The sequence below is a fragment of the Magnolia sinica genome, chromosome 17 (assembly GCF_029962835.1).
Source record: "Magnolia sinica isolate HGM2019 chromosome 17, MsV1, whole genome shotgun sequence".
In the NCBI taxonomy this organism is placed as follows: Eukaryota; Viridiplantae; Streptophyta; class Magnoliopsida; order Magnoliales; family Magnoliaceae; genus Magnolia; species Magnolia sinica.
The window spans coordinates 59,843,082-59,867,520 of record NC_080589.1 but is presented as its reverse complement, the minus strand read 5'-3'; the positions used below and the strand labels follow the sequence as shown (position 1 = coordinate 59,867,520).

The 24,439-nt window shown below is 42.3% G+C and overlaps 1 non-coding gene across 1 annotated transcript; it reads right to left on the bottom strand.

The window, feature by feature from the left end:
* Positions 1 to 22,407: 22,407 nt before the first annotated feature.
* Positions 22,408 to 22,514, bottom strand: LOC131232170 (small nucleolar RNA R71). Its single transcript, XR_009164783.1, has one exon. It is a non-coding gene; the product is annotated as a small nucleolar RNA R71 (small nucleolar RNA).
* Between the last annotated feature and the right edge of the window lie 1,925 nt (positions 22,515 to 24,439).

Genomic DNA, 24,439 nt, shown 5'->3' with positions numbered 1-24,439 from the left:
CCCTGATGTCGCTAGGGCGTACAGTCACAATATCACACAATGTAAATGCATGAATCACACTATCCAGTCATACAGCAATCCTGCGCGTATCGTGCGCTCATGTAGGGCAACACCCCCTGTACGGGAGCCCCTAAACAATCTGCCCAAAGGCATATGCTATGATCAGTCATTTCTCATATCAAGCATACGTATGATGCATATGATCATGAATCATGAAATTAAACATGCTATATAGGATGGATGATGTACATAACGAAGGTGGGCCTAGACGGCCTACACATAACACGCACGAGCCTAACAATGGGCCTTAGGGAATGTCATAATGCGGACATTTAACCACACTATACTTGCAATGTGGACGTCAAACCACCATTGCTCCCAAGGCATAGCCCTGACGTAAACATCATTACATAAATCATGCTGGGATCGTACATTGCAATGGACCTTAGGCACGTCCCATTAGGCCTTAAATACGTCAAATGGGCCATATCATATGGGCCTTGTATTCATCAAGTGGGCCACATCATTGGGCCGCACCAATGGGCCTTATGTGCATTGCAATGGACTATAAACTGTGGGCTTTAGAACGTATCAAATGGGCCTAATCTTATGGGCCTTATGTGTACCAAATGGGCCACACCAATGGGCCCCAAATGTACATCAAATGGGCCTCAACCCATAGGCCCCAATATGTCTTAATGGGCCTTAAACCATGGGCCCTTAATACCTCAAATGGGCCTCGACCCATGGGCCCATAATACATCAAAGTGGGCCTCAATCATGGGCCATAAGTACTGAGGTGGGCCTTACCTATATATCAAGGTGGGCCTCAACCACGGGCCTAAAAAAAATATACATATAATATAGTATATAATATATATATATAGTATATAATATATATATACATAATACATATAATATTATATGAAATATAATATTATATATATATATATATATATATATATATATATATACACACACACACACGCACACATCACAGTGGGCCCACACACTCATCACAGTGGGCCCACACACGTCACAGTGGGTCCACGTCCACCGTCCAGGCGGACGGTGGGAATGAAGCACATACATCAATGTGGGCTCCATGTGGGGCCCACCATAGTGTTTATATCCCATCCAGGACCGTTGATAAGGTCCAGCAGAGGCCTAGATGAAGGGTGAAAAGAATTTTCACCCTGATCCGAACTTCTGTGGGCCCAAAAAGGGTTTGAAGGTAAATATTCAATTCCACTCTGTTTCACACGATGTGGGCCACCCGAGTCTTGGATCAGTATCATATAATGTTACAATCAATGGCCCACCCATGAACGGTTTAGATAGTATATAAACATCAAAGTGGGGCCCATAGCTACGTAGTGGGAGGTGTCGTCACTGGCGGCGGCGGCATTGGCTCGGCAGCTTATTTTTATTTTATTTTTGATTTCTATAGTTGAGATTTTACCGGCGGGGTCCACATCCAAGCAATCCACCCCATCCAATGGCCCTCCATGGCTCTAAACAAACAAAACAAGCCCAATATTGGGCCTGTTTTGGCGTATAAACGCAATAGGGGAGGTTTTAACGATGAAGACCACCATTTGCTACGGTATGGCCCGCCCGAAGGTCTGATTGGTCCCATATTTCGGCTCAACGCCTAAAAGATGGTTGGGAAGGGAATGGATGGCATGGATTGAAAACATGCATCAAGGTGGGGCCTACATGAGTGGACCATTCCAAGCTTAAGGGAAAAACTTGTATTTGTGTTTCTCCCAACAGACGTCCAGCGTCCCTGGACGCTGGACTTGGCATATAGGTTGGAGGTGGGCCCTGCTTAGGTGGGCCACCAAGTGATGGGTGGCATGGAACCACACATATAAGGTGGGCCCCGCTTATAAATGGTTTGGAATAAATACCTACCTCATGGTGGGGTCCATTCAAGTGGGCCACACAACCTCATCATCATAACAACATAATAAAATGAAATAAAATAAATAAAAGAAATAAAATAAAAAGGGAGAGAGATAGAGAGTGAGACCGCGTGATGGAGGGACCCCGGCACTATGGGCCCTCCCTTGCACCAAATCATACATCAAGTGGGTCCCATTTTATGTGGCCCATTAAAAATTAAATCCAACGGTGGAGATCCCTTCTCCACCAAATTAAACGGTCTAGATGACCCTAAACATACAAGAAAATAAACATCATGATGGGGTCCATGGAGAATGGCCCCATCATGGAATGATCATGATGATCCAAGTGGGCCATCGGCCACATCTTAGGGTCCAATGTGAGATCCAAACCATTGATCGGTTGGCCTCACTTGGCCCATCTTATAAATATGAAAATCTACCCTATCAAGGCACCCACCACTTGATCTTCTTGCTCCCTTGGCTTCCTTAGTTTCTTGAGCTCCTCTTTGATGGTGGAAGATGAGAAATGGATGGTTGAGATGAGAGATCAAGGGGTAGGAGATGGGCCACACTTGAAACTTGGGAGAGAATGGGAGAGGGTCTCATACGTATGGTGCTCTCTCTTGGATTGGATTTTTAAAAAAATGAATAAGAGAGATAGTTGTAAAGGGAGAGAGAGAGAGAGAGAGAGAGAGAGAGAAGGAGATGGGTGATGGAGTGATGGGGGATGGTTTGGGTTGAAATTTGTGAAAAGGTGTATGGTTGTTGTTGAAATTTGGAAAAGAGGAGTGGTGAGGTAGAAAGAATGGTGGACTTTTGTAAAAGGTGGAGATGGGTTGATGTACTTGAGGTATGGGATGCTTTAATGGTTGATTGATGGGACTAATAGTAGAGATTCCCTCGAAATCCGCAATGCGCGGTGTTTCTTCGGAATAAACGCTGATCGGCATCTTCTTACCTGGGTATCGTTTCGGTGCGCAAGTCACGGCGTTGGAACCGCGGCGACGACGCGATCACCAAGACATAAGTTTCGGATCGAGCCGACGTCGGTGCGCGGGACCTGGCTTAGGATCGTGCGCAAATACCGAATATGGTGCGAAGGTTGCCGGAATTTGACCGGAAGGATCGCGGAAGCTAACGGAACAGTATGGATTAGGACACGGGTCTTACAGTCATCTTCACCGTTGAAAGAGCTTCATAGAAGCATTGGAGTATATGGGAAGAAGAAAAAGAGTAAAGTGGGTGCTTCTCTCTCCCTCTCCCTCTCTTTTTCATTTGTTTGGTGTGAAGATGTGATTGTGTGGCCCATCTGATGGGTTGTGTGATGTTCAAACCGTTCATCAAATGGACCTCACTTTGATGTGTGTATTACCCACATCATCTAACCATTTGGGTGGCCCACCTGGACAGCATGTCTGTGGGTGAGGCCCACCTTAATGAATGCTTGAGCAATGTCCAGCGTCTAGGGAGGCTGGACGCTGTAACTGTGAAGTGTTTGCTGACGGTGGATGTATTGACGTCCGAGAGCAAAAAGAAAAAGAAAAAGGATTTTGGGTGGGCCACTCATGCAGGCCCTACCTTGATATATGTTTCTAATCCAAGCCGTCGATTATGTTCCCCAGCTCATTTCAGGCGTTGAACCGAAAAATGAGGTTGATCTGGTTTCCTGGCGGGCCATGGTTTAGGAAACGGTGCTCTTACCTTTGATTTACTTCCTGATGCTCCCGAATATCAAAAACAGCCCAATCTTAGACTCGTTGGGATTGTATCAAGCCATGGTGACCAATGGATGGATTGGATTCGTCTGACGTGGGCCCCATCTACAAAATAGCACCGAAATTTAGTTTTTTAAAAAAAAAAACAGGCAGTAAAGCAGCAGCAGCTACTACTGTCAGAGCACGCAGTAGGCGGCTGACGGACGGGCGGACGGACTGGGGCTCACGGCCCCAGCTGTGGGCCCACCGTGATGCGTTTCGACCATCAACACCATGAATTTGATGGGTCCCCACAAACCAGGTGTCCATCCCAAAAATCAGCCTTATACGGGACTCAGGAGGGCCACACCATCTAAAATCATGTGAAAACATGTCTAAACATATAAAATCATTTGGTGGGGCCTACTTGAGTTTTGAATTTGATTGAAACTTGGTTTGGACCTCTAAGTTTATGGGACACATATAATGGACGGAGTAGATCTGGTTAATGTGGGTCCCACCTAGGATAAAAGAAAAAAAATAATAAATATGCATGTATATACGTTGACGTCCAGACTCCCTGGACGTCCAACGTTAAACAGGGCCCCCCCTTGCCCCAATTATGGACCCTACCATGATGTATGTTATACATCCATGCCGTTCATTTAATATGTTTCCTTTTATGATGCGTTGGTTCCAAAAATCAGTCATAAAAAGTTCTCAGATAGCCCACACCATCACCTTTCATGCGGTGGTATGCCAAGCCATGTGGAATCAACTGCTGGGGTCCACATGCAGCTTGAATCCACCTGAAACTCGGTTTGGACCCTTAAATTGGTGGGACACACACGGTGAATGGGTTGGATTTGTGAACTACATCACGGTGGACCCTAGGACCACATAACCATACCAAAAGTTTGGTGGACAAATAAATATTACGGTGGCTCAGTCCACGTGACCTTATAAACAGGTTGCATGGCAAGTAAAGATTGTAGTGGGCCCCTGACCCATGTAACTTTATCAACAGATTGGATGCAAGTAAATATTGCAGTGGGTTTCATGATCGTGTGACCCCATCAACAGGTTGGAAGAAAAATAAATATTGTAGTGGGCCCCAAGTCTATAAGACCTTATCAACAGGTTGGATGATAAATAAATATTACGGTGGGCCCAAGGTCCACGTGACCTTATGAATAGATTGGATTGCAAATAAATAATACAGTGGGCCTTAGGCCCATATGACCCTATGACTAGTCTGGATGGAAGATAAACATCATGTTGGCCCCAGTTTGGATGGACAGTATGTTGGGCCCTAAGTTGGGTGGAAAATAAACATTTTGGTGGGTCTTACTTAAGACCTATTTATGTATGTGTTGTGTCCACAATTGTGGACGTCCATCATGGAACATGTGACTTATCTATACCTTCCATCCTTATGGGACCCACCATGATGCATGTGTTACATCCAACCGTCCAACCATTTTTGGAAAATGATCTTTTTTTTTTTGGTTTGGGACGAAAATAAGACAGATTTATTTATCAAGTAGACCATAGTGCACGGTGAGGATTGAACGGCTATCTTTGAAATCCTTGAGATCTTATGATTAGATTGGGTGAGAAATAAATGTTATGGCGGACCTTGGAAATTTTAGTAGTGGAAATCATTATCACCGCTTATATTTGAGTGTGGCTCATTTGATATACACGTGGCCATGTGGTGTGGCCCACTTACCATATTTATGGCCCATTGTTAAGGCCCACCTTATTATATATGAGGTCCCTGTGATACGGCCCATTAGATGTATTTGGGGCTCATGGGTCGAGGCCCAATATGATGTATATAAGGCCCCTTTCAATGTGTGATTCCACCACGATAAATGTATTGTATATCCGCACCATCTACCCGTCTTGATGGCGCAGGGCCTGCTTGCTGCATGTGCTGGGCCCGCCTACACTGTACAGGCCCACCATGCTATGTATACTTCACCCACACCGTCCACTTGTGCGGCCCGCCTAGATGTTCGTATTTTGTATCCACCCCTTCCATAATGTTGGGATAGTGCTGGACAATGTTTGGTTGGTGCCGATTTACATGGATATGTTTGTACAAGTGCTGATCATCATATGTGGGCCATAGGTGTAGTGATACACATGTTATACCTACAACTATTGAAATGATTTTTTTTGGTGCGGCCCATATAAAGAGGCCCACCTTGATGTATTAGTGCGGCCCATTGAGACGTATTTCTGACCCGTATGTCGTGGCCTATTGTGATACGTTTCCGACCCATTTATTGAGGCCCGACTTGAATTGCATGAGGCCCATTGGTGCGGCCCAATGATGCGACCCACCATGATGTGTATATTAGGCCCAATGGTGCGGCCCAATGTATCGACCCACCGTGAAGTGTAGGCCCACCTGTGATGACTGTTTGAGGCCCACTTGTTGGATATTTGGGACCACCTTATGTTTGACTCTATGTGGACCACTCCTTGGGAGCAATGTTAGTTAAATGTCCACATTGCTGGGCAGTGATGGTTAGATGTCCACATTGTGACCCTTCCTTAGACCTTATCAGGCCTATTCTCATCATTCTCTTAGTGGGTTAACCCAAATAAGTGGGCCCCATTTACCACGGACGGATGGCTCCATGCTACCAGATTTGATATAACCACGGCCGAGGGCTGATCTTTATATTATGGTTGATCAGATGTTCATCTATGGACCCAGTCTTGTCTATGTGACCGGTCGTCGGTGTTGATTATCGATGCTGATTGTCGGTGCTAATTATCAATGTAGATTATCGATTTCGATTGTCGAGGCCGATTCTGAGTATCGAATTCGATTGCCAAGGCCGATTGTCGAGACCTACATGATGTATATGTGACCCGTAATTGAGGGTCATTGTGATATGTATTAAGCCTATGATGCATGGTCCATTTGATGTATTCAAGACCCATGTGTAGGGCCCACATGTCCTGTATTTGAGGCCCATGGGCAAGGCCCATTGTGATGTATTCATGGCCCATGGGCAAGGCCCATTGTGATATGTATTAGGCCCATGAGCAGGGTCCACCTGTTGTGTAAATGTGGCCCTTGAGTAAGACCATTGTATTGTATATTAGGCCCTTGTGTGAGGCCGTGGGCCCATTATATGTTTGACTCTATGTAGGCCATTCCTTGGGGGCAATGTTGATTAAATGTCCACATGGTCGAGGTCGATTATCGATGCTGGTTGTGGACACCGGTTATGAGTATGTGACAGCATAGCATCATGATACATGCCCATACGCATCATCTGCATGTTTGTTATGAGAGGTGGTTGATCATTGCATATGTCATTGAGCATGTTGTTATGAGACTCCCTGATGGGTGGAGGTTATCTCACATGAGTACGCGGTATGTGCAGGACTGATGCATGACTGGATTGTATGACTCATGCATCTCGCATTATGATTACTGTATGCCCTAGCGACATCAGGGCCGTAGCCTCCACAGGCATATCGTGGATGGCCAATTAGGACACCGGAAATGTTTGGTTCTAGTATACGGGCGCCATAAATGTCCCTGGGTGAAAATTCCTAAACCTCCGTGGCCAGGAGACGCCCCAACGTCGAGACCGAGTGGATACATGAGCGCCCGAGTGCCGAATACCAGGAGGCCGCGTCTCCCACTATGTCGTGGTCGGTTGGGAGGGGGTGTGGCCTTACTCGCCCGAGGGTAGGGCAATACTAGGCTGAGTTTGACCAGCTCGTGAATGGGTCCGCTATCGACGTGCCGGATAGGTATTGGCGGACTATTGGCAAGGCGGATAGTGAGGTTTCTCATGCTCACTTGGACTGTGCGGCTGGGAGAGCGGCAGTGCCATTTGGAGTGTACTAAACCCCGGTGATGATCCTAGAGATGAACTGTACTGATATGTGGACTTAGTGAGTAAGAGTTGCATATTCATTCATTCATCATCCACTATCCACTCGGGCTGGTGGTGCGCAACTATTTGTTACGTGTACCTTCGCAATGGTCAGGATTTCGGTTGGGGCGCGCGACTAACCTGAGATCAGGAGTTTACCACATTGGGTCTGACCATCCAAATTAGGTATGGGACTAGTTTGGATAGAAGTCCATTGTGATGGACCCCATAGCCTGTGATACTACTTACTACCATACCGACTTCACACTCCAGCATGGTCATTCCATTTGCACTGCATGTTGCATTACATCCGCAGCATATGGTATGGTTGATGCTATTCATTTTACTTATCAGGAATGTATATTATATTGCATCATCTGTATCTGATATTTGGCTCTCTACGACTCTTCATTTGCATACTGATTTGTATTGTGTATTTTAATATTGTATGATTTATGCACTTATCAATATTTCTGCTTACTCTGTTATCGTGTGATTTATGACTTTGTCAGTATTTTTGCTTACTCTGATAATTCATGATCTTGTTCGTATATCTGTTTATTCTGTTATTGTACGATTTATGGATCACCAGTATTTCCGGTCTTGTATGATGATGACATTGTATTGAATACTTGGTACTTATCTTGTGCACACACTTACACCACCCTCTAAGCTTTCTATAAGCTTATGCATGATAGATGCGTGCAGGAGATGTTAGGTTGCAGCATTGTTGAGCTTGGAGCGTGCAGCGGTCTTCTGGAGCTTGATTTTCGATTTATGTAATTTTTTCAGCATTGTACTCAAATGATTATATTAGTGGATATGTGATGATGATGATGTTGTCTTTGTGATTTGGGTATACTTGTGGTTATGCTTATTATGAGTTGAATGTAAAAAAAAAAATAAAAAAAATCCTTCTTGTAGCATCCTAGGATCGGAATTTGGCGTATGAACGCAAAAAGCCGAGAATAGGGTACTACGGAGGCTGTCAGCACCAAATTCGGTGATCGGAAATTTTGTGAATTTGGTTTCCGAGTTTGGGGCGTGACACTCCTCATATATTTTTGAGTAATATGCCTTTTGGAAGAAATAAAGAGCTCATCATAAAAGGAAAAAAAAAACTTAATAGGTTAGATGTTATCCACTAGGTGAACTATAACTTGTGGTCCAATCAATTGAACTTAAGACTAGAGTTGGACACGAATCGAGTTAGCTCGGTTAATTACCTCAACTTGACTCAGCTCGAAACTGGGTTCGAGTTGAGTTGAACTATTTTATTCAGCTCGAAAAAATTTTAAGCTGAGTCCGAGTTGGCCTAAGCTTAACTCGACTCGGCTCGGTCCACGACTCGAACTCGGAATGATTCGACTTGGATCAACTCAACCAAGTTATATAATATAAATACTCGATTGAGACTGTTAGTGCACTTATTTGTACACATATTCATCAATCACATGCATTTATATGTTGGTGAGCCAGTTGAGCCCTTTTAAGCTGAAGACTGAAGACATAAGAAGACTTGAGTAGCAAAGAAGTGAAGAACATGTAAATTAATGTGCATTGGTGACCCTAACCTTAGACCCAAAACAACATATCATTTAGATAATCCTAACCTTAATGGGTAAACCCTTGACTGATCATCAAGTTTCCTTAGGAGCCCAATTGGAACATGATAAGATAAGCTAAAAGAGGGAGACAAAATTGTTGTGCATCAAACAACCCAAAACAATAGTTTTCAAGTGGTCATCGATACATCGATAGGTTGTCGATTAGACTCGATGGAATCAAAGGACCGCTCGATGCAATCGAAGAAATAGTCTAACAACTAAATGAATTTTTCCTGGATTTTCTCGCTTCGATCTCATCAAAGGGCCTTTCGATCCTGTTGATAGAGTCGTTAGCTAGCCATTTTATAGCCATTGAAAGCGTTTTATCTTTAAGATAAATGTTTAGTTCTTGGACAATTTGATTGTTTTTTTTTTTTTTAATGTAATAGAAGCATATGTGATTCCCCGCACATATCCCTTATCATAAGCCTCTAAACTAATGATATTTAAGTAATCTACTTAAGATTTATTACTCTAATGAGAATTCCAATTCCGATTATGAAGATGAACTTGATCTGCACCTTGTTCTAAAGATTAGACATGAACCTACAGTCAAATCCTTGTCCAAATCACCTACAACACCCATCTAGGTGAATCCTCTTCGAAAACAACTATCCATTTAGTTGTAGGAGATTCCACCATCATCCCACCACCTTGGTCAGCTTATCGACACTTCATATTCAAGGAGCTTGATTGTAAAAGCTGGAACATCGGTATCAACAATCGTGGGAGCAATTGAAAAGCTAATTGAAGCACGGGAGAGCATTGATTAAGCATCTCAAATAATGCGCTACAAAGAGGTTCAATCTGACAAGTAAGTTATTAATTTTATAATCCATATACTCTTTCCTTGTGTATGATTAAGTGTAGAGTTTTTAACTCAGACTCAAATAAGTTTTTGTGTAGGACCTCTGATCTTGTGTAGGGGCGAATTCATTAGACACGAGTGTGTACGTGTTAGTATCCTTGACGAGCCTCCAAAAGGAGTGTACGTAAGGCGTTAGATTAGGAATGTGATCACTATACATGGCGTGTTAGTCTTTGTGGGAGCCTTCTGCAGGAGTGAAACATTGGGCATTCGATTAGGACTGCTAGTGGTTATTAGTTAGCTGATAGAAATTCAACTAAAGTCTCTTATAGAAGAGATTGATATGGGTGAATAGGTGTTCCTTCAAGATGAGAGTGTACGTGTGTTAAGTGCTTGTGTAGACTGTAAAAAGTTAGGGGTGAACCTATTGAAAAATCTTAATAGTGAATCTTGGTACACTCGAGGAGAGTGCGTCTGCGAAGAGTGAAGTATGAAAACCAAACCACTATATATGCTTATGTTTGTAATTGTCAGTTGATCATAATTTTATTGATGCTTATGTGGCTGATTAGTTAGATTGTATGAATTATTGAATTGGATTGTATGCTAGGTACTTAACTCATAAAGCACACACAAGCTCACTATCTCTTATAGACTAGTTGCTTAATTATTATATCTATTATATGTAGATGATTGGTCCCACTTTGGCTTAGAAGTGTGAGTGTTAATTTACGTTATTAGTTTTAATTAGTAAATTGTATTAATTAGGTAAAGAATTTTTAAGTGGTCATATTCACCCCCTCTAGGTCTTAGCCATAATTCTAAGCTTTGCCAAGCTTCCACATGCATCATGGTAGACAATTCACACAATTTCACTTGCCTACATGCTTGTCCCCAACTCTCTTTGTATTTTGGCACCCAGCTGGCTACTATCCATGACAACCTGGCTGGCCGTTGTCTATCGCAGTGGCAATGGAAGCTCTCTCTCTCTCTCTCTCTCTCTCTCTCTCTCTCTCTCTCCACTATCCATGACAACATGGCTGGCCGTTGTCTATCGCAGTGGCAATGGAAGCTCTCTCTCTCTCTCTCTCCCTCTCTCTCTCTCTCTATTTGAGTATTTGTATTTGGGCACCTGGTTAGCCGTTGTCCATAGCAGCTTAACTTGATGCCAATCAATTCTAAAATTTTATATATATATATATATATATATATAAGTTTTATGTATACATACATTAGTAGTTTATTTCATTATTATATATTTTATATATCATATATGTTTATCTTGAAATAAACATGTATCTTGAATTTATTATTATATATATGCTAATAATAATAAACATATTATGAATTGATGTGAGTCACGTTTAATGTTTATTATTAAATTATTAGAATTAATGTGAATCATGTTAATTAAAATTAATATGAATTATGTTTGATGTTTATTGTTAAATTGTTAGAATTAATGTAAATAATGTTGTTTGTTAAAATATTAGAATTTTAAATTATTAGTTTTAATCCATTGTTTAATTAGTCAAATTGATTTCTTTTTTAATTTTATTATTGTAGTACAAGATAATAGTTGCCCATTTAAGGATTTCAAGATTGTCGGGCATAAATATAGTGCAATTTTTTAGGCATATAAATCTTCAAATTATCCTATTTTTAAACAGTTTAAGGTTTAATAGATTTGAAGGTTTTTATTTATTATAATTTAAACACATATGCCTATTTTGGTTCATCATTCCTTTTCTGTCTTGATATATTTCTTGCATTTATTTCCATTATCAAATATCCATACTTTATGTGAGTACTTGACGTGGGAATCACTTGCTCTGGTGGTAGACTCTCAGGACTTTAACACCCAGTCAAGGTTCGAGTATCCATAGGTGGTGAAATCCCACTACGGCGTGAGTGTGTGTGCGTGTGTAAAAAAAATGTACGTAAAATTAATATTTCTAAAGAGGAAAAGGGAGATGCTGGTGAAATTTTGGCATGATAATTAAATTAGAAAATGAAATCATTAATTACAATCTATTCAACCTTGAATGAGTGACTAATTTAGACAGTTAGACAACTCTAGAAAATTTTAAGGGGTATTTAAGTAGAAACCACTTTGTGTTGATAAATGTTGAAAAGTTATTTTCTTATCTTTATATTTATAAATGGCTAGTGAGGAAGTTGGAACTCAAACTCGAACTCGACTCTTAAGTCGATGCTTGAACTTGGCCCGAGCTGGCCTGAGTTACTGACCAAATCAAGCCGAGCTGGGCAATCAAGCACAAGGACCAAGCTAAGCCAAATTTAAGCTGGGGTTGGCTGCTGGCTGCACCGAGCCAAGTTGTATTAAGCTTGACTCAATGTCCAGCTTTACTTAAGACCTCACTTTTGTATAAATTTTTGGTTATATTATTAATTTCTTCAAAAAAAAAAAAACATAATAAGAAATGTTAAAGTGAGCACTAAAATTAATAGTGCTCCTAGTATTATTGGGTTGCTTGGATAGTTTAATTGATCAATCTAATTTGTCTAAAGTTTAGAATACTCATGAGTTACCATGTCACCATTGCACTAATCAGATGATACAACATATCATTAATTTTGGCCTTCTCTTTTGTAGCCATCCTTTTTCCATGCCATTGATGGGATTGTTGGGATTAGCTAGCAAAGTGATTATTTAGGAATATAAGCAATCATTGATTGCCCAATAAATAAATGTATCAAATTTTGATTGTACCTTTTTTTAGAAGAGAAAAATTCATTAAAGAAGAGTGGACTATAGAGGGACATCTAGCTTTTGGGCTGATCCAAGACACCAAAAACCCCATACACCGACCTATCATATACCCAAACATGAACTACAAATAGAAAACCAACTTATATATGCGTTATCTTTTCTCGGATATTACCTATGCCCACTCGATCAAGGAAAATGAGGCCTAGATGTCCTATGGAAGGTGTAATGCCTACTGAAAAATCTTTTTGCCTTATGTCTTGCTCTTCAAGCATGCCAAACCATCCAACGCATCATTCCCTTCATGCCAGATGTGGGCAATTCACACCTGGCCCCGTTGTAACAACATGTTAATCCTGGCTTTCCAATACCACGATTTTCACTTAACAACACCTTTCTTGTTCAATGGCTCCACCACAAAGTGAGTCTCTTTCAACCTCTATCCTGGTGAAACCTTGCTACAAGTACAAAGAGAGGCCTTCAAACAATGATCTCATTTCTGTTCTATTATTGGATCTTATTCCATAGTGATAGAGAATGCAAAAATGAGGCCGTCTAGACAATCTCTACAAACTCCTCCTAAGTTCTTGAGGTTCCCTCTTGCTGACTTGTCAACGTTCAGTTTTACCCAGCCTTCTTATGGCTTCATCCACTTCACCAGCATTAGCTCCTTCCTCAGGGGTTGTTGTATGATGATCTTAATGTCTCCAAAGGCCAGCTGGCCGGGTGTCGTGACCCATCAACATCACTCAATTGGAAGATCCAAACCAGCCATCTCTTGATACACATAGTCATGGCGTTCACATTTACGTATGTCCCTAAAAACTGCTGGAATTCCTACTCCTCCAGATCTCCTAAAGCACCAGACTAGGAACTAAACCCCAAACTCTAGCTAGATAGTCCCCAGGGGAGATTGTTACCCACCAATGAGAAATACACCCCATAACATTTTGATCAGGCAAGAGGGCTACTTAAAAAATGGAGCTAAAGTAAGCACATACCTTAGCAACGAGATCTCCCACAATGAACAGATGATTCATGGACTTCATACTCGGCCGATGGGCCATTTCGATCTGACATAAGGAACATATAGACACCAACGAGATACATTTAGTTTAAATTCACTCATCCACAAGAATGGCCTCATGTAGAAGTCTTCAAACAAAATTTGAAACCTTAGGGGCCATCTTAGAATACTAGACCCACTTAGACCAGCCCCTACGAACTCCCCTAGCTCTACAAAAACTCACAAGTAAATTTTATTGAGAATGTACATGGGGGCTTTAGGGGCCAAACACAAATGTCTTCCCTCTGTGAAGTACAGAAATCATCCTCTCGAATGTGTTCCAACACCACACGAGGAATGAGTCTTGCCAAGGAGGAAGGTGAGCACATGCCCTCTGGCCACAAAAGGGCCTTAACTTTCATCTCCTAAGAGACTCAGGAATATCGGATATGAGCCAAGGCCCATCCACTCCACTTCTCACAAATTGCACTCTCCACGACCCACCAACCATTGAACCTTGTCATCAATCATGGGAAAAAACTTAGAAATGCTAGACCAGGGGGAGAGAGGTTAGAGGAAGACACGCCTTCACCTGCAGCAGTCCCCCTCACACCCATACTTTGCTCATATGAAATAGGCGCATTAACTATCCTCGCTACCTATGCCAATTTTTATCCTGAAGTTGTTCATTGTTTTTTTCATATTTTTTTATCCCCAACTATAACACCCCGCACCTCTGGTATGCAGGTGTTACCATTTAAAACTTACATCAATGGGGTCCAGAATCAATTAACAACAACTTGAACCCAACGTATGCAGGATGGGGTTCTTAATCATCATTGAAGCCATCCATCAGAGGCCCTGGGAGCTGGGTCGAAGCCTACAACAAATGCGAGGTAAGCCTAACCAAACTTTCCCAAGTTAAGACAACTTTTAATTAAATGAGACATAGAAAAATGCACTAATGATAGGCCTTCGAGGACTAGTAAATAGCCAACCAAAAACCCATTGCGTCTGAAGTTTCCATTTGGAAGTTAAAATGAAACGTTCGACTAATCCAACCATGGGTTGGAGTATATTGGCCATAAATAGGGTCTAAAGCATGTGATACAGCCCACTTGGGCCTCAGTCCCACCCCAAACTAGGCCAGGACCCCTAAGTGGGGATCCCAAGACCATTGGACAGGGTGAATTTGTCACAAACATCATAGTGGACCCCACACAAGGTGCGTGTGCACCCCGTGCACCTGTGTACGACGTGCACTGGACGAGCCAAGTCGGTCAAACTGACTTTGACCTAGCTCATCCACAAAAAGGCGAATTTCTCCCGTTAACACGCCGTTTGAAAACAGACAAATGATGACCCTCAAAGTGGCCTACCCTAGCCACTTTTGGAATGATCCGAGCCATCCATCGGACTCGTGCGGCCTGTCTTGCCAAAACCTTATAGGTTTTTGAACCCATGCAAAGGGATGGTGGTTTTGGGATGAAACGATCAGAATCTCATGTGAGGCTGGGATCCAGAATGGTGGGCCAACCTGTGGCCACATGGGTGGCCCACGATCGGTCTAATTATGCCATCCCAGCCATCAATCGTCTAGCTAAAGCCACGCTCTTCCATTTTAAAAAATGGTCGAACAATAGCCTACACCAAGAAAAGTAAATAGGGGGATTTCCCTTCTAAGAAGTAATTGCTGGCATAGTTCCAACCGTTCCCTGGGCCACGTGGAGAAATCCTAGCCCTTCCCTGTAAGGTGGTATGAGTCAATGGAGAGAAATGCTTCATGTCTTGAGAAAATGACAAAAATCAGAATATCTCATGAGATATTCTAAAACTCACGTTTGAGGTTCAAAAAGTGGGCCCTGCTGTGATCAGTAGTCCCATCTAGTCCTCTTAAATGGACTGAATCATAACTAAATATATTAGATAGTGATCTGCCATTAATGGCCACTCATCTTCCCCATTAAACCACCAAACTCATGATCACGAGATGGGCCCCACCGGGACTAAAATTTTACTTTCCTGGTGGGCCATTGTAGTGGGAATCCATCCCCAGGATCAAATGGACCCCATGCATTGCCATTTTTCAAAGATGGCCCATGAAAGTGTAGTTTCTTTCGTAGTCATCGGAGTCTCTCTCCCACGCCTATAAAAGGGCACTATTGCCCTTGGGACCTACACTACAAAGGAGAGAGAAGAGAGAACGAGTGAAAGAGGGAGGAGGGTTATCGGCTGTGCGACTCGGTACCGCACTGCATCGAGTCGACCCACCTGTGTTGGGTTGAGTCAGGTTAGTGAGGACCCTCTCACAGATCCTCCGAGCCGACGAAACCAGCCCTGGTCAGGACTGTTGGACGTGCCAACCATCTTCCCTACTACCAAGTGGGATAAGTATGTGGGCATCTCTCTCGACCTGGAAACATAGCAACTGAGTTTGAACTCAATGGGCCACACCTTGCACAACAAGACCACGAGAGTAAAGAGCTCGATGAGCCATGCCTACACCAGCATTAAGGATCACAATCAGGGCCTAAAGCCATGCATAGGGCTGAAGCTAAGCTTCTATCAGGCCATGTGCAAGGCTAGAGTCAGGCCTTCATCAGGACAGGTTAGGGGCTGAAAATGTCCTTTCACTAGGCCTTTAACTGGGCTAAAATGAGGCTTTATTAGGCCGTGTAAACAACTAGAAATCAAACATCCAGCTGGGACTTGTACTAAGCTGAAAATAGACCATAGGCTGAGCTGAAAACTGACCTCCTTATGGGCTTTGGAATGGACTAAAAGTAGACCCTTAGCTGGGCTTGGTGGTGGGCCAAAAACGGCTTCTAGATTGGGCTGAGATCAAGCCTTCATCCAGTTGCGCATCGAACTGAAACCCAACCTTCATCAGTCCGTACAAAGTGGCTGAAAATCAGCTTTCATCGGGCCGTGCTAAGGTTAGGCCCTCATCAGGTCATGTATGGGACTGAAAATGTCCACATATAGGGCCATACAAAGAGCTGGTAGTGGGCTTTTAATTGGGCTCAAAAGCACCCTCTGATGGGCCACGAAAATGGTGAAATCTGGCCCTCAGCTGGGCCTATAAGTGGGCAAAAAATGCAGGCCTTAGGTGGGCCATGGAAACACATTGCACAAAGGCTGATATCAACCTTGAATCTAGGTCAAAATCAGACCTAAAAACGGGCCGAGATCGGCCTAAGCATACGCCAGCCTAGTGGGCTGCACTTTATTCCAGAAATCCTGTGGGCTACACCACACATCGCAGCGGGCTACGTCCCATTTCAGTGGGCCGCATGTTGCAAACAATTAGGCTCCACACTGCAAACAGGTGGGCCAGACCATCAACCCACCTTACCATACATTGTAGTGGGCCACGTCCCAGTAGGCCTCACTACAACTATAGTGGGCCGCACCAAGGGTAAACCCCAGTGGGACTTACCATACTGTGCAATGGACCACTCTCAAATAGAAATAGGGCTGTCGAGTTGGGTTGAACAGGGCCCAATACGGACCAGTTTCTGGGCCTTCCATTTCTTAGGCCAAGGATGACCTAGGCCAGCCCCATTTGGGCTTATATTTGGACCCAATAACTGGGCCAAAACAGGCCCAGTTTGGCCCTTAGAAAAGGGAAATTTTGGGCCCCAATTTGGGCACTTGTTGGGCAAAAGTCTCTTGAGCCTGATCACCCTAGTGCAGGCCCAAATAGCCCTATTTATGAGAACCTTCAAACCCACACAACTTCAATACATTAACCTTGAGAATATTTGGCTATAAACTTAGGAGGTCGTTTGCGTGAATTAGGCCACAAAGTGTACACGGGGACATGAATCAAGAACGGTTAGACAACTCTTTAAGGTGATGATTTTCTTTCCCTTGAGCTTTCCATATCTATACTGGATTAGGGATTGCCTTTTATAGTAGTTGTAAATGATATCCTAGAAGTGGATGATCATTCGATTTGGCTGCTTAATGCATGCTTATGATTGGTTAATTATCATATATATCTTAGAAGTGATTAAATCATTAGTACACTTGAATGTATGTCGTAAGATTAATTATTGGATTAGTTTACTTTGTTACATGTCTTAGAAATTGTTAAACCACTTGATTAGTTATTTAAATACATGTCTGAGAATTAATTTAACTATTTAAACATATGCCTTAGAATAGACCAAAGTACTCGGTTAGTTCACTTAAACTTATGTTTTAGAACTAATTTGAATACTTAGATGGTCTAACTCATGCTTTAGAATTTATTAAAATACTTGATCAATTAACTTGACACATGCCTTAGATGGATTAGAACACTTGACTCATTTGCCTAAGTGTAGGTGTTAGAATTGCCCAAGCTACTTGACTAGTTACTCAAATACGTGAATCACATGCCTAGTTCATGCCTTGGGGACTAATAAGTTATGATTTTATGACTCTTGCATTTATATGAGATTTACTTTGATTGTTGATTCATGTCTGAACCTCCATGCAATACCCTCATATTATTGTATTGGTTGCAAGACACATGACATTTGAAATCTCTCTATGGAAACCTCTACTTAAAAAGAGTCCGTACTTAGGGTGTAACAGAACTGTTGTGAGAAGACTAGACCCTCAACACGGAGGTTATGATTAGTGGCATTGATTTATGGGGTCTTACCATCTATGGAGTGATTCCACCTATCTGACTAGGGAATGAACCCTTCCACATTTTTGTCGCCAATGCTTAATCGTGTTTGTATCATACATACCGACTCACTTTAATCGCTGTATTTTATATCTTCAATATTTCCTTCCTAGTTGGCATATGATGGTAGTTCCCATATAGGGAGAGTTGATTGGCCACGTGTTGACGAGTTCTATACACACCCTAAGGCGGTAAAACTCATGGGCCGAGGATGGTGGTCATGGGACACTATACCCGAGCCATCGGCCTACGCTAGTGATGATCCCCCATAGTGACCTTCAGTTCTATTAAACCAGTTGATAATAATTGGACTAATAATCGCTTGGCTAATCATGTATACATGAAAAATTCAGACCATCATCTATCAATTTACGTACGTGATGTATGATGGCAGTCATTTTGCGGTACGTGATGTATGCATGCAATGTGCTTCGCTAATGGCTAGCCTTTGCATAGGTGACTATTGAGGGTCAAATATTGCATATCAGACCCCAGTTTTTACCTGAATTTTCAAACATGATACTGTTTAACGGCCCGATTTAATCGTGTTTGTGATGCAGGGCGTATTCACGAGCATGGACTGAAAAGGGAGCTCAAAACATGGATTTAACGCTCTGATGACACTAAAGGCAAGGGACACACTCCAGAGAACCAAGACTGAAGAATTTACATGCCAGGGATCCGAGAAAATCAAGTCATTCACGTTAAAGAGGCCCGAAATTGGTGAAGAATGCAAGATCACATAGTTCCCGCCATCTGATTGGCTCAAAACTGCATACATGGCCTAAGGGCCATAAATTAACCATACATATCAAATTTTAACCTTCAGATCATTGTAGAAGTGGCCCAACAGACATATCAGCCCACACATCAACAATTTAAGGCCCACCTGATATTTGGATCTGCTTCAAGTTTGGGGTCAACGTTTAAAATGAGATGGGTAAGCAGATGGTCGGTGTGGATTTTGTAGAAACATCAAGGGACGTACTTTATGCAGCGGGCGTGCACACATAGCATTCTCACCTACATCACACCAGACCATACCACGGTAAAAAACGGCCGCTGACCGAGCTCTCCCTCTCTAACTCCACTTCTTTCTTGCGAAAGAAACAGAGGTTGCGGCTCTTTCTTATGGGCCACCACCATGATTCGACGAACCAATCCGAACCGTCCATAAGACTTGCACGGCCCCTCTCACTCAGACCTAGGAGAGATAATTTAAAGAGGACAGCTTGATCGGTTTTCAACCGTCCAAACGCAGGACGGATGGTAGGAAGAAAAGTCGGTGGGCCACACTGAAATCAGTGTAAAAACTGGCCATTCCCGACTATTTTCTTGAGGGAAAATGGGTGGACGGCTTGGATCTCTCATTAGAAGCCGATCATGGACCTCACCATCGTCACAGCGTCACCGGTGTACGCAGGCCCTGTTTTCGCGGCTGCTGCTGACCTGTTTTGGGACTCTTATATGCCCATGGTGATGATCGGATGGCCGATCTGGTCCGTCCATCGTGTAGGCCACTCGAAAACGTCCCAAGGGATGTTATTTGTTCGAACAGAATCATAGGAGCATGGGCGTTGGGAGGATCCGTTTTTGCTGCAAAAACAGACTTCTGCGCCGACTCATCTGCGGAGGTTCCTGATCGCCTATGGCAGTAAGGAGGCTCCCGTTCGCACACAGATACGGACGGATGCTTGGGCTGCCTATAAGAAAGGAAGAGAAAAGGGAAACGGGGGGCATCCACAGCTGGGACGTCAGGAGCAAGGCAAGAGAGAAAGAGAGGAAAACGGAGATTGAAGGAGGGATTGAAAGAGAAGAGACGAGAGGCAGGGACGCTGCTGGGTGGCTGGAACGAGAGAGAGAGGCTTGGTTGGGACAGAAAACGGGGAGCAAAAGGAGTTGCTTTTGGCTGGACGTGAAAGGGAGCGCTGAAGAACGGCTGTTGGAACATGAGAGAGGGAGAAAGCCAATAAGTTGTCTTCTTCTCTTCTTCTCTTTTTCGTTTTCTTTTTCTTTCTATTTGCTTTGGGTTTAGGCCAATCATGTGTGGCTAAACCTCTTAGCTAGGGCTAAGAGGTGAAGCCTGTAGCGAGATGGGAGATACTGTTTCATGCGTTTAAGTTAAAATTTCTGAACTGAACTTGGTTTTAAGTTGATTATTAAAGGAATATTCTTTTCAGTCTTTAATGGTCTGTTGTGACTGAAATTACAATGGGTTTGCAATGGCTTTGAATATTTCTTTTTCCTCTTTTTTTTGTGTTCATGAAGTCAGGAAGCCCTGTTGTTCATCATTGTTCCATGGGCATGGTAGGATGACAGTACCCTTCCTGATCTTCATACATTGTTGGTTGGTTGGTAATTAGTTTAATTCTGTTGTTTACTTTGTCTCCTGGGCATGGTTTGGTGATGGAATCCATTCTAATTCATATACCTTTCATCTCTTGAAAACCAGATCAAGTAAGTTCAGTTTGAATTCCATAATCCTTGATGCAGGCATAAGATCTCCCTGATCTCTACAAGTGGATCCTTTGAAACCCTAGTTTCCTTCCTCTGAATTCCTTAAAGTTTTAGATAATTGTTCCACAATTATTTCTTAAATTCTACTTGGTTTAGATCACATCTTAGTCTAGTTCTAGTTCTACTTGGTTTCAGATAACGTACAGGTATCAGTCCCTGTGGATTCGACCTCGGTCTTACCGAGTTTATTACTACATCACAACCCTGCACTTGGGGTGTGAACAAGTTTTTGGCGCCGTTGCCGGGGACTGATGGTTACGATTTTTCTAAAATTAATTAGTTTTAGAATTAGGTTAGGATTAAGATTTTACTTACTTTAGGATAAAAGTTTTTATTTTATTCTATTGTTTTTAGAACTTAACCTGTTTTCCTATTTTGTAGGATCCTGACATAAGTTCTTAAATTGGTAATTCCTTCCTAATTTCTCTACTTTTTCTATTTTTAGAATTAAGGTTTAAATCTTAGAAATTTTCTAACTCTAGTATTTCTCTGTTTGTAGGAAATAATTTATTTTTAGAAACTTTCCTCTTTTGTTTTTAGAAACTAGGTTAGTTATTTCCCTTTTTAGAGATTAACCTTCTATTCTTGTTCTCTAGTAACTTTCTAATTCTAACTCTCTTAGAATCTAATTTGTTTCCTAAATTATTTTTAGAATTTTTGTTTAGAAACTAACCTTCTTATTTTGTAGGCCTTTAAGATAGAAATTTCTAATTCGGTAAGCTCCTTCTCTACTTTCTATTTTTCAGTTCTCTTTCTAATTTACTTTCTAGTTTAGGGCTCCCTTCTTGTAGAAATTAGTTTACTGCTATTTTTCTTTTAAAGGATTGCTCTTCTCTTTTTTAGAATCTAACTTATTTTATTTTGCAGGTTTTTAACTTAGGACTCCAATTTGGTAATTTCTTTCCAACTCTCTCTTTCTTCCTAGATTTTCTTTTCCCTTCTTAGGATTAGGCTTTGAATTTAGTTGAGGGCTGCGAGTGTTTCATGCCCAAGTGGGCCCGTGACGACACTCGACGTCTCTTGACTGAAGGAGGATTAGTTGAGGGGTTGACTATCCATCGCAGGACTAGATACCGCTCGAAATCCCCTGAGTTAACTGAAGTTATAGCTGAAGACCAATCTCCTCTACTTCCACCCAGGGTGGAGGATACCCAAGATGAGAATGAGGTGCAACAGGCACCCCCGCCTCGTACTTTATGAGATTATCTACAACCGGCGGGAGTGAGTATGCCCTCATGCATGATTTTTCCTGAAAACACAGGACAAATGGACATCAAGCCAGGAGTTATCCAACTCCTTCCCAAATTCCATGGACTTGAATCAGAGAGTCCATATTTACATTTGAAAGAGTTCGATGAGATTATAGCTACATTATGTTTTCCTAATGTATCTGAGGATACAATTAGGCTGAAACTCTTTCCTTTTTCCTTAAAAGAGAAAGCTAAGACGTGGTTACATTCACTGCGTCCTAGATCCATTGGCACATGGAACGACATGCAGAGGGAATTCATAAAAAAATTCTTCCCACATCATAAAACGATTAGCCTCAGAAAAGTAATCATGAACTTTGCCCAAAAGGAAGATGAAACATTCTTCCAATGTTGGGAAAGGTTCAAAGATTTGGTCAGTTCATGCCCACAACACGGATTTGAAATGTGGCGCATTATAAATTTTTTCTATGATGGACTGACATCTTCCATGCGCCAAATGGTCGAGACAATGTGTAATGGAGAGTTCATTAATAAAGATGTCGACGAGGTATGGGACTACCTCGACAGTTTGGCTGAAAAAACACAATCTTGGGACTATTACCCAAAATCAAACACCACGGCTAGGCTGACTCAATTAAAGGAGAAAGGTGGATTATATCTCTTGAAAGAAAAGGATGATCTCAAGTGTAAAGTGACTACGCTCATAAGGAAAGTTGAGGCCATGGAAGGAAAGAAGGATAAGGTTAATGAAATTGTTTGCGGCATTTGTGATTGCAACATTCATACAACTGAAAATTGTCCTACAATACCCGCCTTTCGAGGAGTATTGAATGAACAAGCTAATGCCGTAAATAACTATCAAAGACCTTTTACTGGACCTAACTCCAATACATACAATCCTGGTTGGAAAAATCATCCAAACTTTAGTTGGAGGAATGGACAAACGGCTACTCCTCCAGGTTTCTTCAATCAAAATCCAAATCAAGTGAAACCTCAAGAGGAACCGGTTCAAAATTCCATACAAGAGCTGGCTCAGGCTATGTGGGGAATTACAGATTTTATGCAAAAGATAGATTCTCGTATGACGGTTATAGAAAAGGGGATGCTTCCTGCACAACCTCTCCCCAATCCTAAACCGCAGTACGAGATTAATGATCCCAGCTCTTCAAATCAGATGGGGCACGCTAAATCCATCACCACTCTTAGGAGTGGAAAGATCATTGATAAAACTCTTCCGGTTAGGCCCGAAAAGCCTCAAGAACCAGAAGAGGAAAACAATGATGGATCCAGTGATGCCCCACAAAAATTAGAACCGGAACTTCTAGAGAAGCCAGTTGCTCTGTTCCCCCAACGGTTGGTTTCACCAAAACCTTTCTCTAACTCTCAGGATATTCTAGAGGTGTTGAAACAAGTGAAAGTCAACATTCCTCTACTTGATGTCGTGAAACAGATTCCTTCATATGCCAAATTCCTAAAAGACTTATGCACGACCAAAAGATGGCAAAGTATTTAAAAGAAAATCTTCTTGACCGAGAAAGTGAGTGCCATCCTAAAGCAAGACGTGCCACAGAAATTCAAGGATCTCGGTAGCCCAACCATATCATGTGTAATCGGGGACCATCGAATTGATCATGCACTTCTTGACTTAGGAGCGAGCGTCAATCTGATTCCCTACGCGGTATACAAACAGTTAGGTTTAGGTGAATTAAAATCGACCCTAACCACACTACAACTTGCTGATCACTCTGTTCGTGTACCAAGAGGGATAATTGAAAATGTGTTGGTCCAAGTTGACAGATTTTACTACCCTGTAGATTTTATCATCCTGGACACCGAACCCATCAATAACATAAGCACTCAGATCCCCGTCATTCTTGGTCGCCCATTCCTTGCCACTTCAAATGCAATTATCAATTGCAGGAATGGTGTCATGACTATGTCTTTTGGAAGTATGACATTGGAGTCAAATATCTTTTTCAATAACGGCAGAAACTTAGACGAGGATGACGATTTCCACAACATTAACATGATTGACTCTTTCGTGGAAGATACGACACCTCTAACCTTATCCTCTGACTCTCTAGAGACGTGCCTGGCCCACTCCCATGATTTTGATGATGACATGATTAGGGAGACGTGCGCCTTGCTTGATACTGCACCGGTACTTGAAGTTAACCGGTGGAGGCCACAATTTGAAGAATTGCCACAAACCGATGTAGTGCCTCTACCGTCTAACCTCAAGCCGCCGAAACTTAACCTAAAACCTTTGCCCTCTGATTTGAAATATGCCAATTTAGGTCAAGATGAGACATACCCGGTGGTGATCTCTGCCCACCTAGAGAAAGAACAGGAGAGTATGCTCA